Source organism: Melospiza melodia (assembly GCF_035770615.1).
Source record: "Melospiza melodia melodia isolate bMelMel2 chromosome 10 unlocalized genomic scaffold, bMelMel2.pri SUPER_10_unloc_1, whole genome shotgun sequence".
Classification (NCBI taxonomy): domain Eukaryota; kingdom Metazoa; phylum Chordata; class Aves; order Passeriformes; family Passerellidae; genus Melospiza; species Melospiza melodia.
In genome coordinates, this window is record NW_026948501.1 from 849,282 (window position 1) to 858,798 (window position 9,517).

At 47.8% G+C, this 9,517-nt stretch overlaps 1 long non-coding RNA gene across 1 annotated transcript; it reads left to right on the plus strand.

Moving 5' to 3' along the window:
• Nucleotides 1–496: 496 nt before the first annotated feature.
• Nucleotides 497–9,517, plus strand: LOC134432970 (uncharacterized). The gene is made up of 2 exons (XR_010031439.1): nucleotides 497–672; nucleotides 1,128–9,517. It is a non-coding gene; the product is annotated as an uncharacterized LOC134432970 (long non-coding RNA).

Genomic DNA, 9,517 nt, shown 5'->3' on the forward strand with positions numbered 1-9,517 from the left:
GTACGAGCGTGGTCCCGCGTCGTTCCTCGCGCAAGTTCCCTCCTGCCTGGCGGCAGAGGGGAGGGAGGATGTCAGCGGGGGTAGCGCCAGACCCCAGTCAGGGTGCAGGATCCCTGCCGCGTAGGGATGCGGGGTGGCCGGGGTAGGATGCGGTATCCCTGGACAGAGGTGTTGTACGTGCCCGGGGAGAGACGCGGGAGACCCCAGCCGGGGCTGCGTTACCTTCCCGCTCAACTCCGGAACCCCGCGCCGGGCAGGGGCCCCTCCTGGCCGGTCCCTGCAGCCGCGGAGCGCGGAGGGGACGGTGATCCGCACCCTGAAGTTCTCGGGCACGCCTCGAGACGGGTGTCCCGGAGCCGCCCCGGCGGGTCCCCGCGACCCTTGGGCGGCTCTGCCGGGGCTGCGCTCGGGAAGCCGAGCGGGGCCGGCGCTGGACCGCGGGCCGGGCGGAGGGGCCGAGCCGCCAGGGCTGCGCTCAGCAGCCGCGCTCCGGAGCGTCCGAGCGGCTCACCCGGGGCTGCCGGGGCCCTGGGGAGGGTGGTTGCTCCCACAGAGGAGGCGCTGCGGTTCAATGATACAAGTTTGGGGTTCAGTCGCTGGGATGGCCGCGGCGCAGGGAACGAGTGCATAGGGGCAGAAGGGAGTGCTGGTTCTCAGGGACATCGCTCCTGGGTGTGTATCACCGAGCTGGGAAGGAAATTAAGATATCAGTGGTTTAATGGAATATGTTAATACATGGAGGGGTGGAATGAGAAATCAAGCAAAGCTTTTTCCTTCTTATCTTTCTGTTCCCTGGAGTTTTCTTACCCAATTCAATTGCATAGACTATAAAATTCTTTTAAAACCTCTTTGGCTTAAGTGGGTTCAATAATTTGGAGGTGATGTGAGGTGAGGGAGGGTCTGAACTGGTGGGACATGTTCGCTGCTAGGGCTGTGGGGCTGGTGGGTGTCTGGGCCTGGAGGGAGCAGAACATGGTCTGGACCTGCTGGCCCAGGCGGCAGGAGATGCATATTCCCAGCCACAGCCACCTCTGCAGTCCAGGACCAAGGTGAGATGGAAGGATGCTGGAGCTTGGTGCAGCTGCCATGACCTGCTGGTTGCGGGGGTTTCTTCCTCTTTTCTTCAGATCACAGAGTAGATGGGCTTTTCCCTGGCTTCAATGCAAGCAGAGCTGAGTGCTGCTGAAATCCAGAGACCTCCTTCTCGTGTGCAGCCTGTTCTCTCATATCCTCGCGATTTATTTGGCTCGTGAAGTTCTAAAAGACTTCATTAATGACCTGAATTTGTTGTGCCTATGGAAATTGGCAAATGTATTTTAGCTACTAGCTAAATGCTAGTAGCAGTGCTTTAAATTGTATCTTCTGAATGTGCTTGACAGTTTAATTTTAATTTAATATAGCGGTTAATTTGAAAACACTAAACAAGTTCTGGGAAATGGGCTTAGAGAATTAACTCAAACCCAAGTGTAAACCCTGTTGCTCTAGTCTGATAGTGTTGCTAATTACTGACTTTTCTCTTATTTAAAATAATGTATATTTAGCTGCTTTTGTGTGTTGTGTCAAAGTCTTGTGGGACTGGGTTTGGCCACACTAAAATGAGTTTTGGAAGTGGCATGTCCTGTGTTACACTCAGCCTTTCTGTTTCTGCGTAGGTTAATCTTGCTTTGTGCAGATCTGTGACAAAACAGCGAGGAATGCTAATCTGCCAAAAACTATTTGGGGTTCAAATTAGAAATCCACCCTCAATTAATCCCTTGGATATCTACAGACCTGGCACCTCTGAGCCATGTCTCCAGCCAGAATGAAAAAGACCATTTTTTCCAAGCCAACTACACCAAAACTGTGGAGCAGGAGCTCTCAGTAAGGTGCTAAACTGGAATATGCTGGGTGAGGGCTTGGCTGTGCTGCACTGGCTGTAGGACCAGCAGTGATGTTTGAGCACCCAGGGCTTTGCCAGACCTTAGCTTGGTGTTGGCTCTTCACCCTCTCTGCTGTTTCATGGGCCTTTTCCATGGTGTAATTCCACCTTCGCAAATAAAGCATTTGGAACTATTGAGTCAGGTGGATGTACTGGTGGCAACCCTAAGCAGTTTAGATAGCTAAAATGATGGCTAGTTGTATAATTTTAAATTAAACTCTTGTTCGTCTAAATGTGACCGTGTTATTTATACGTCAATGTTTGCTGCCAATTGTTGCACAGTGTACAGTATCTTTCATTGCATCCTGTCCTTATTGGTGATCCTTTTTGATGCTAACTACCCCCTTACATTATTTCAGACCATGAGCAATAAGGTGATAATAAAGATTTGCACAGATAAACTCCCTCACATGTTCCTTCTGAGAGGATGAAAAAAATGTGGCAGGATTTCCATTTGAATTAACGCATGAATGAGAGAGAAATTAAAGGAAGTTCCTTAGTACAGCCCTGATGCCTGTAGTATTTAGAGGTCTTAGAGCTTCCTGAGACACAGCTGTGAGATTCAAACACCCTGCACTTTTCCTGGTCTTGCCTTGGTTTGAAGGGCTGACAGGAGCGGGCAGAACGATCCCACCCTCAGACTGGGGAGGGTCAGCAATGTGGTTCCCTGAGGAGCTGTGGGAGCCGCGCTTACCCCGAGGGAAGGTCAGCAAATGTGTAGGGGAAGAGCACAATAGATTCTGGAGCTGAGAAGAAGCCTTCTGTGCTGTGGCTGTTGTGCTGTCACAGCAGTGTTTACAGTGTCATGCTGTGGTAGTGTTCTGTGGACACTCATCAACCAGTGCTTGCCAGGCTCAGTAAATTCTCTGGAAAAGCCTCTGAGGTCCTGAAAGGCTTGTGTCAGGGGACCCAAGCACTCTCCTGCCCTGTGGGAATTGGCCTGGCTGCTGTTGTCAGCCTGTGCCACTCAGGTACTGGTGCCTCTGAAGCTGCCCAGGTTATACCGGGGTCTTCTGGGTGAAACGGGAAAAAGAGAGAGAAGCACAAAGGAATATAATTATTTTTAGTCCTTATGTTGCTGAAGTGGGAGGCTCTGGCCCTCCAGTTATCCAGGGTGATACCTTTTTTTTGCTGTGGTTCCTCTCATTCCTTAATACCCTCCTGTAGCTCTTTCAGACCAGGTAGCATGTACTGCTGCCAACACAGAGATGCATCGACAAACACATCCCGTGCAGCCACAGACAGGGGAACAATGAATGCTGGATCTGGCAGAAACACTCATTATGACAGGTTTTTAATTAGTAGGTCTCACTGCTGGGCTGTTGTCTGTGGTTCTGCCTTGTTCCTCCACTTTCCAGGGAAGGGGAGAGGTTTCGTGAGGTGGGAAATGCTGCAGGCTGCAGTGGGTGCTCTGTTCAGACCTAATTGTGGAAGGAATTATCTAGCAGACACCACTGAAAGAAAGGGATGGGGTCTCTTGCTTAGAACAGATAGAAGTTGCAGTTTGCTGGAGGACAGAGGCAGGACAGCATGTTTTGGCTCAGTTGTAGCCTGAATGTTGGTGGCCGTGGTGGGATGCCAGCACCGGGGTGGATGTACCTATGGTGTGACTTAAGCTGTTCTTTTGTTGTGAGCAACTTTTATTTTTTCTGGAGTTTCCTTGGTAGTGCAGAAACTGAAATTACCTAACTAAGAACTTACAGTTGCTCTTCCAGGACAGCAAAAACAAAGTTGTTCTTGGAAGCCAGGAGCGCTGCTGTTCTGTAGTATGGCCGCATAGAATTTTATCACCTTGTCCCTGCCATCCTCACATGTGGTTCTGTTTTTAGGCTGCAGAAGAAAACCTGGATCCCAAATTTCCATTTCCACAGGGCAGAAGGTGATACAGCTTGGAATATATGGGCTTGTCATTTCCCCAGGGTTATTTCTCCTTTCTTGTTAATCCATGACCTCAAAGTCAAACTTTGTATTAAGTAATGTAAAAGAAGTGACAGTTGCAGAGTGTCTGGTGATTGGCTTTATCTCCTGTACTGCAAGGAGTTAATCTGGATGGTTAGGCATTTGCACCAGGCATTGATACTGCTTTGAGGGAAGGATTTTTGTGCTTGTCATTAAACCATTAGAACAGTACAAAATTGAGAAGGAAGAGAGCTTTTGGGTTTTCTGAGTCCTCCACAGTGCAAGATTATTCCCTGTGGTATTCTCCAATGCTTTGTCCTAGCTACTCTGAAATTACCTAGGCTAGAGAGACAGACTATTAGTAGACATCTGAATTTCAGCTAAAGAATGAGGTAAGCTGAATGCTTTGAAACATTGAAATTTAAAAAATCACAAGTCAGTCTTAAAACACAGAAGCACCCCAATGACAGTGGATAACCCAGCATTTTCTGGGTGGTGTAGTCTATTTTAAAGGGTGGAACTGCTGCCAGTTTTGCTGTTCCCACTGTGTCAGAGCCAGGACATCCTTGGACCTATCCCCTAGAAAAGCAGAGCATCCCCAAGCATCACTGCAACTCTACAGCAAAGAGATTTATAACTGTGATAGAATTGGCGTGATTTTGCTTACTAATCATGATTGCCACTGACTTTTTATGTGCGCTGGAGAGTCTTGCCTTCAATGTTATGGTGGAGACAAGCTAACACACAGGAGAATTGTCAGTTTTTGTTTCTGCACTTTATTGACTCACTGTCTTTGAAATGCAGCTGCAGATGAGAAAGCATGTTATTCCAAAGAACAGTTTTGACTGGCCAAGTGGATCAGGATTGGCAGAGAGGTGATTTTGCAGTCTGCATGAACGTCTGCCTCTCATTTGGTTGTCAGATGACAGAGAGAAATGCAGAAGTTGCAGAATGAGCAACTGCTCCCTAAAATAAATCAATTCCTGTGTCTGCTGAGGGTCTCAGGGATGGGGGTTGAGCTGGTGCCTGGATTACAAATGAGCCTTTGCAGCAGGGCACAGCTCCTTTGGCCCAGCACCATCTTTAGGGGGGTCAGTAGCTCCGGGGCGGGCAGCAGTCGCAGCTGCCTGAGCCCAGATTGGAGTGGTGGTGGCTGGCAGAAGCAGGGTTGGGGAAAGGGATGGGTTAACTGCTTGCCTTTCCTCCAATGGACCTGGGAGAGATGATTCCATTGTTATTTCTGGGATGAAATAAAGCCAGTCACAAGGCTGCTCCTGTATTCCAGACTCCTAAGCAGAGTAGCTTTGATTGGGAATGAATTTGAGGAGAGGTCAAAATGGGGACAGAAGTTGAGTAGGGTGAAGGGATGGTGTACAAAATTCCCCGAGTGCGTGTGTGGGCTGGGAACAGTGTGTAGGAGGATGATTTGGCCTGTGGGAGCTCAGAGAGCTGCAAAAGGCAAGTTTTGGGGTCTGATTTTTTCCTGTTCAGAAGAGCAGAAATCTGTGCCTTCATGTAAAAGCAGAATTACACCCAGGAAGGTTTCTGCTTACAGCCACAGTTATTTCCAAAATCTTTGCTAGTTGACTGGGTCAAAAGAGGCATCTGGACTGGACACAGAGGTTCCACTTTGCTCTAAGAAGTGGTACCCCACAAAACCAGGGGCAGTTTCGCACAGGCAGGAGAGCCCTGGTGCCCATTATTCTTAATACCTGCAGAAATTTAGGTTAGGACTAAGGTTTTGATTCATTTGAATCTGTTTCAGCCCAGAAGCTGAATTCTCACGTGTAGCCCCGAGCTCCCCAGCTGTGCACAAAGGAAGGGCAGGACATGGGGCTGCCCTCCTCTGCTCTGCTCTGCTCCCTCCAGCTGTTTGTCGTTCTGTGCATAACTCACCTGCAGTCCTTGACTTTTTAAATGGCAAAAAGCAAGCACAATGCACTGGTTCCCTGTCCTTATACTGGCATTCTTGTCTGTCTGGGTGCCACCTTGCAGCAATTCCTGTGTGCAGGGAGGATGAAAGCAGGTGTGTTTATTGACTTGTGCTGTTAATTGTTGCTGTGCCTGAGCAGTTCCTGGCAGGATGCTGCGTGGCTTTCACCCAGCAGTTTGCAGCTTGCTCTGGTGGCCGTGGCCAGGCTGCTGGCTGCACGTCCCTCTGCGTGAAGCCCAGAACAGGAAAGCCAGACTCTGTCAGGAAAAGAACCAACCGGGAGAGAAGCAAAATAAAAAATTATAAAACCACAGAGATGGGTTTTAAATCTGGCTGTTGGCTTCTCAGCCCACAAATGACTTCTGTCACCATAATAAAAGGCATGCTATTGCTAACTTTTTCAGACTGGTGTCTGAAAAATCAGTTCACAGAAATTCTTGCTGACAGTTGTGGATGCTAGGTCACAGCTCTGTGGTGTGCATTTTACAGCTTAACGCAGCAAACCAAGGACAGGATTACCTTCAGATTGCTCTTGGGAAAGACTTAAGGAAGCTAAAGTGGGCCAGCCAGGGGGAGGGAATGCAGGTAAGGTCTGTAGCATCCCAGCTTGTTTTGCTTAACAGGGTGATTGGAAATTCCCCATGAAAAATAACGAACCTGTATTCCATCATCTGTTTTAAACCAGGAAAGTGGTTGCAAAGATAAAAGGTTGAAAAGTTTCTATATTCTTTACAGATCAGTTCTTTGTGGAAATGCAATTCCTATGTTTTAAGCTTTTTGGCAAAAAATTAAAATATGACCATCAAGTAGCATGCAGATCTGGTCCACCTAAAATTTCACATTGGGGGTGGATTTTTAATGACTGAACTGTTTTTTGTCCAGCTCTGGACCCTTCCTCCTTGAGAACGTTTTTGGTCAAGTAGGTCAGTGCAGTGTGGCCCCAGCCATCCATAGAGGTTGTGCCCAGTGTGGCAAGTGTGGTGCAGAAGCAAGAGGCACCGGCCACATCGTGCAGGCACATCTGCTCTTATCAGCCCTGTCCAGTGCCCCAGCACGTGCCTGTTGCTGTGCACAAGCCAGATCAAAGAGCTGGTGCAGGCAGATAACCCAGAGCCAGGCAAGACAAGTTTGCAGCCAGGCTGAGCTCTGTGTCTGGCAGCACCCAGGGCAGTGCAGGAGAGTAGGGCGTGTTGGGAGTGGGCAGTGGACAGGCAGGGATGCTGCAGGAGGCAGCACACATGGGGCAGCACACAACTTCTGTCCTGTCCACTTTTCTAGTGGGGCATCCCTCAGCCTTCCTCTGTCCATGGCTCCTAACAGAGATGTGCTTTCCCTGTGGAAATACATCTGGGGTTTCTTTTGGCTTCTTCAGTGGCTGGCTTTCCAACTAGCGGATCACTTTGCACCCTCTGCAGAAATGTTACAATTGTTTATTGAATGAGAGATTATTCATTAGTGGTGGGAAAAAATAACGGTGAAAGTTGAAATTATAAAAATCCAGACTTCACTGGCCCAATGAAGGACACCAGCAAGGATTTGCCCACCAAAACCTGTCTGAGAACAGAGGGACCTGGTGGCAGAGGTAAAGTGCACACTTGCCCTGGGACTCGCATGTTGCAAGTCCTATGGTGACCTGAAAGAACGGTGAGGCCCTGGCATAAGTTGCCCAGAGCAGCTGGGGCTGCCCCTTGGATTCCTGGATCCAAGACCAGGTGGACAGGGCTTGGAGCAACCAAGTGGAGGGCGTCTCTGCCCATGGAAGGGGATGGAATGGCATGAGCTTTAAGGGTCCTTCCAACCCAAACCATTCTGTGATTCCATGAAAGCAATGCTGCCCAAAATGTGATGGATGTGGGAGTCTCAGCACCTGAACCCTTGCATGTTGTAAATTACATGTGCCGAGAAATCAGTTTTATCTACTAAACAGAACACTGAATAAAATAAAGGAAGTGGGTAGGAGTGAGCCTGAGGTATCTGCTATAACAAGGGTAGGAGCAGAGAGCTTATTTGAGTATGGATTTGTGAACACAGAAATAAACTCTCTTCAAATACCTTTTTACTCTCCTTCTTAATTGCATGGAAGTTACATATTAATGGGAGAACTGGCTTTTCTAAAAAGGTGTTTTTACAAATATTTAATGGTGGCCTGTAAGAATCATCAGATATTGGGTTCCCTCTATCACACTTTAAAAATAGTTTGATCAATAGAAACATGGAATGTTTTATGGGGAATATTTTCATTCAGAAATGCTGATATGAGGCAGGTGCCAGAACCGCATATTAATAAGGTGCATTTCTTTTTTCAGGTAACGTGCTGTGACGGATGTGTTCCTTGGGTACCTGCAAATATTACCCTGTGCAGTTGTCCAGATGTTCCTCTCTGTGACTGACCCAGAGGAACAGTCCTGTGGCTGCTGCTCAGTTCTTGCAGGTCTCCATCAGGATTTGGGGGGTGAAGCTCCCGGAGCAGTGGTGGCTGAGCCTGACGCTGCCTCCCTGCAGTGATGGGAGTGCAGGGGGCTGTGCTTTGGTGCATGTGCTCTGTGCCACGCCTGAGCCGCCAAAGCTTCCCCCCAGGGAACAATTTCAGAGAGCCATACCTGTGTGCTGGAAGGCAGACAGGTCTCTAAGAGCTTTCCCACATGTTCACAGCAGCTGCCCAGGGATTGCAGCACAGCTGGGGACCTTGGTTAATCTCTGCAGCTTCTGTAGCCCAGGTCTCACCCCACTCTTTTACTGTAGGTCTGGTATCATGCTTACACTAACTTCTTTAAAAACCATGCCAGCATCTGGATTTTCTCGTGGGAGGATCAGATCCTGGTGGCCATTTGTTGGTTTAAAAGGCCAGCCCTGGCAGCCCTTGAGGCCAGCTCTGCAAGGAAGCAAAGGCCTGGTGGTGAGGAGACCAATGCCAGGGCCAGACAGTTTCACTCTATACAAGACGCTTTGCTACATCTGCTTTATTTCATATTTCACTTCTAGCTGCTTTTCTTTTGCTTTTTAACACAGTGAGCTCTTCCCAGAGCTCTTCTTTGAGATTGCTGTGGATGCTTAACACACCTGTGATTTCAGGGACACCAGTTTCTGAGGTGTGCTTCTCTAGGAAAAGAGACTTGCAGCAATAATATTGGTGTTTATTTTCTACAGTGTTGATAGACCCTAGTGTTCCCTTTCTTTCTGGCATCTAGTTATTCCAGCGTATTTTAGTGGTATCAATTCCCAACAGTAAGCAATGTAAAGGGGTAACCTTTGTTTCTCTGGGAATAATGAGACAAAGACATGGATTGCTCTCTTTCTGCACAGACCGCAAGTGACAGCCTTGCTAACGTGCTTCCAGGTAATTACTTGTGCAGTTTAGATAATTTTGGTAGATACTTATGCAATGTATTTGATTTTACTCACTGTTTTGCTGTGGAAGGGCACAGGAAATGTTTACCAGGCAGGCATGCCTAGGTTGCTCTCTCATTTCTTTTTCTTATCAGCAAAACATAAACCCACAGCTTGATGACAATGAAACCATATGTTTCCTCTTTTTGGCAAATCAGTTTTGCAATACAGATAATCCTGGCCGTACATGAGAAGAGATATTTTGAATTATTTTAATTTTTACATTACTCACTATTTTTGCCTGCCTAGAAATTATGTATGTGTTTATTTCTGAACCCAGAGGTTGGGTGAATTAAGAGTTTAGGGAGAACACTATGCTTTAGTGTCTGTCTTACTTTGAGGACAGTTATTTGTCATATGCAATAACCTGTTTGTTGTAG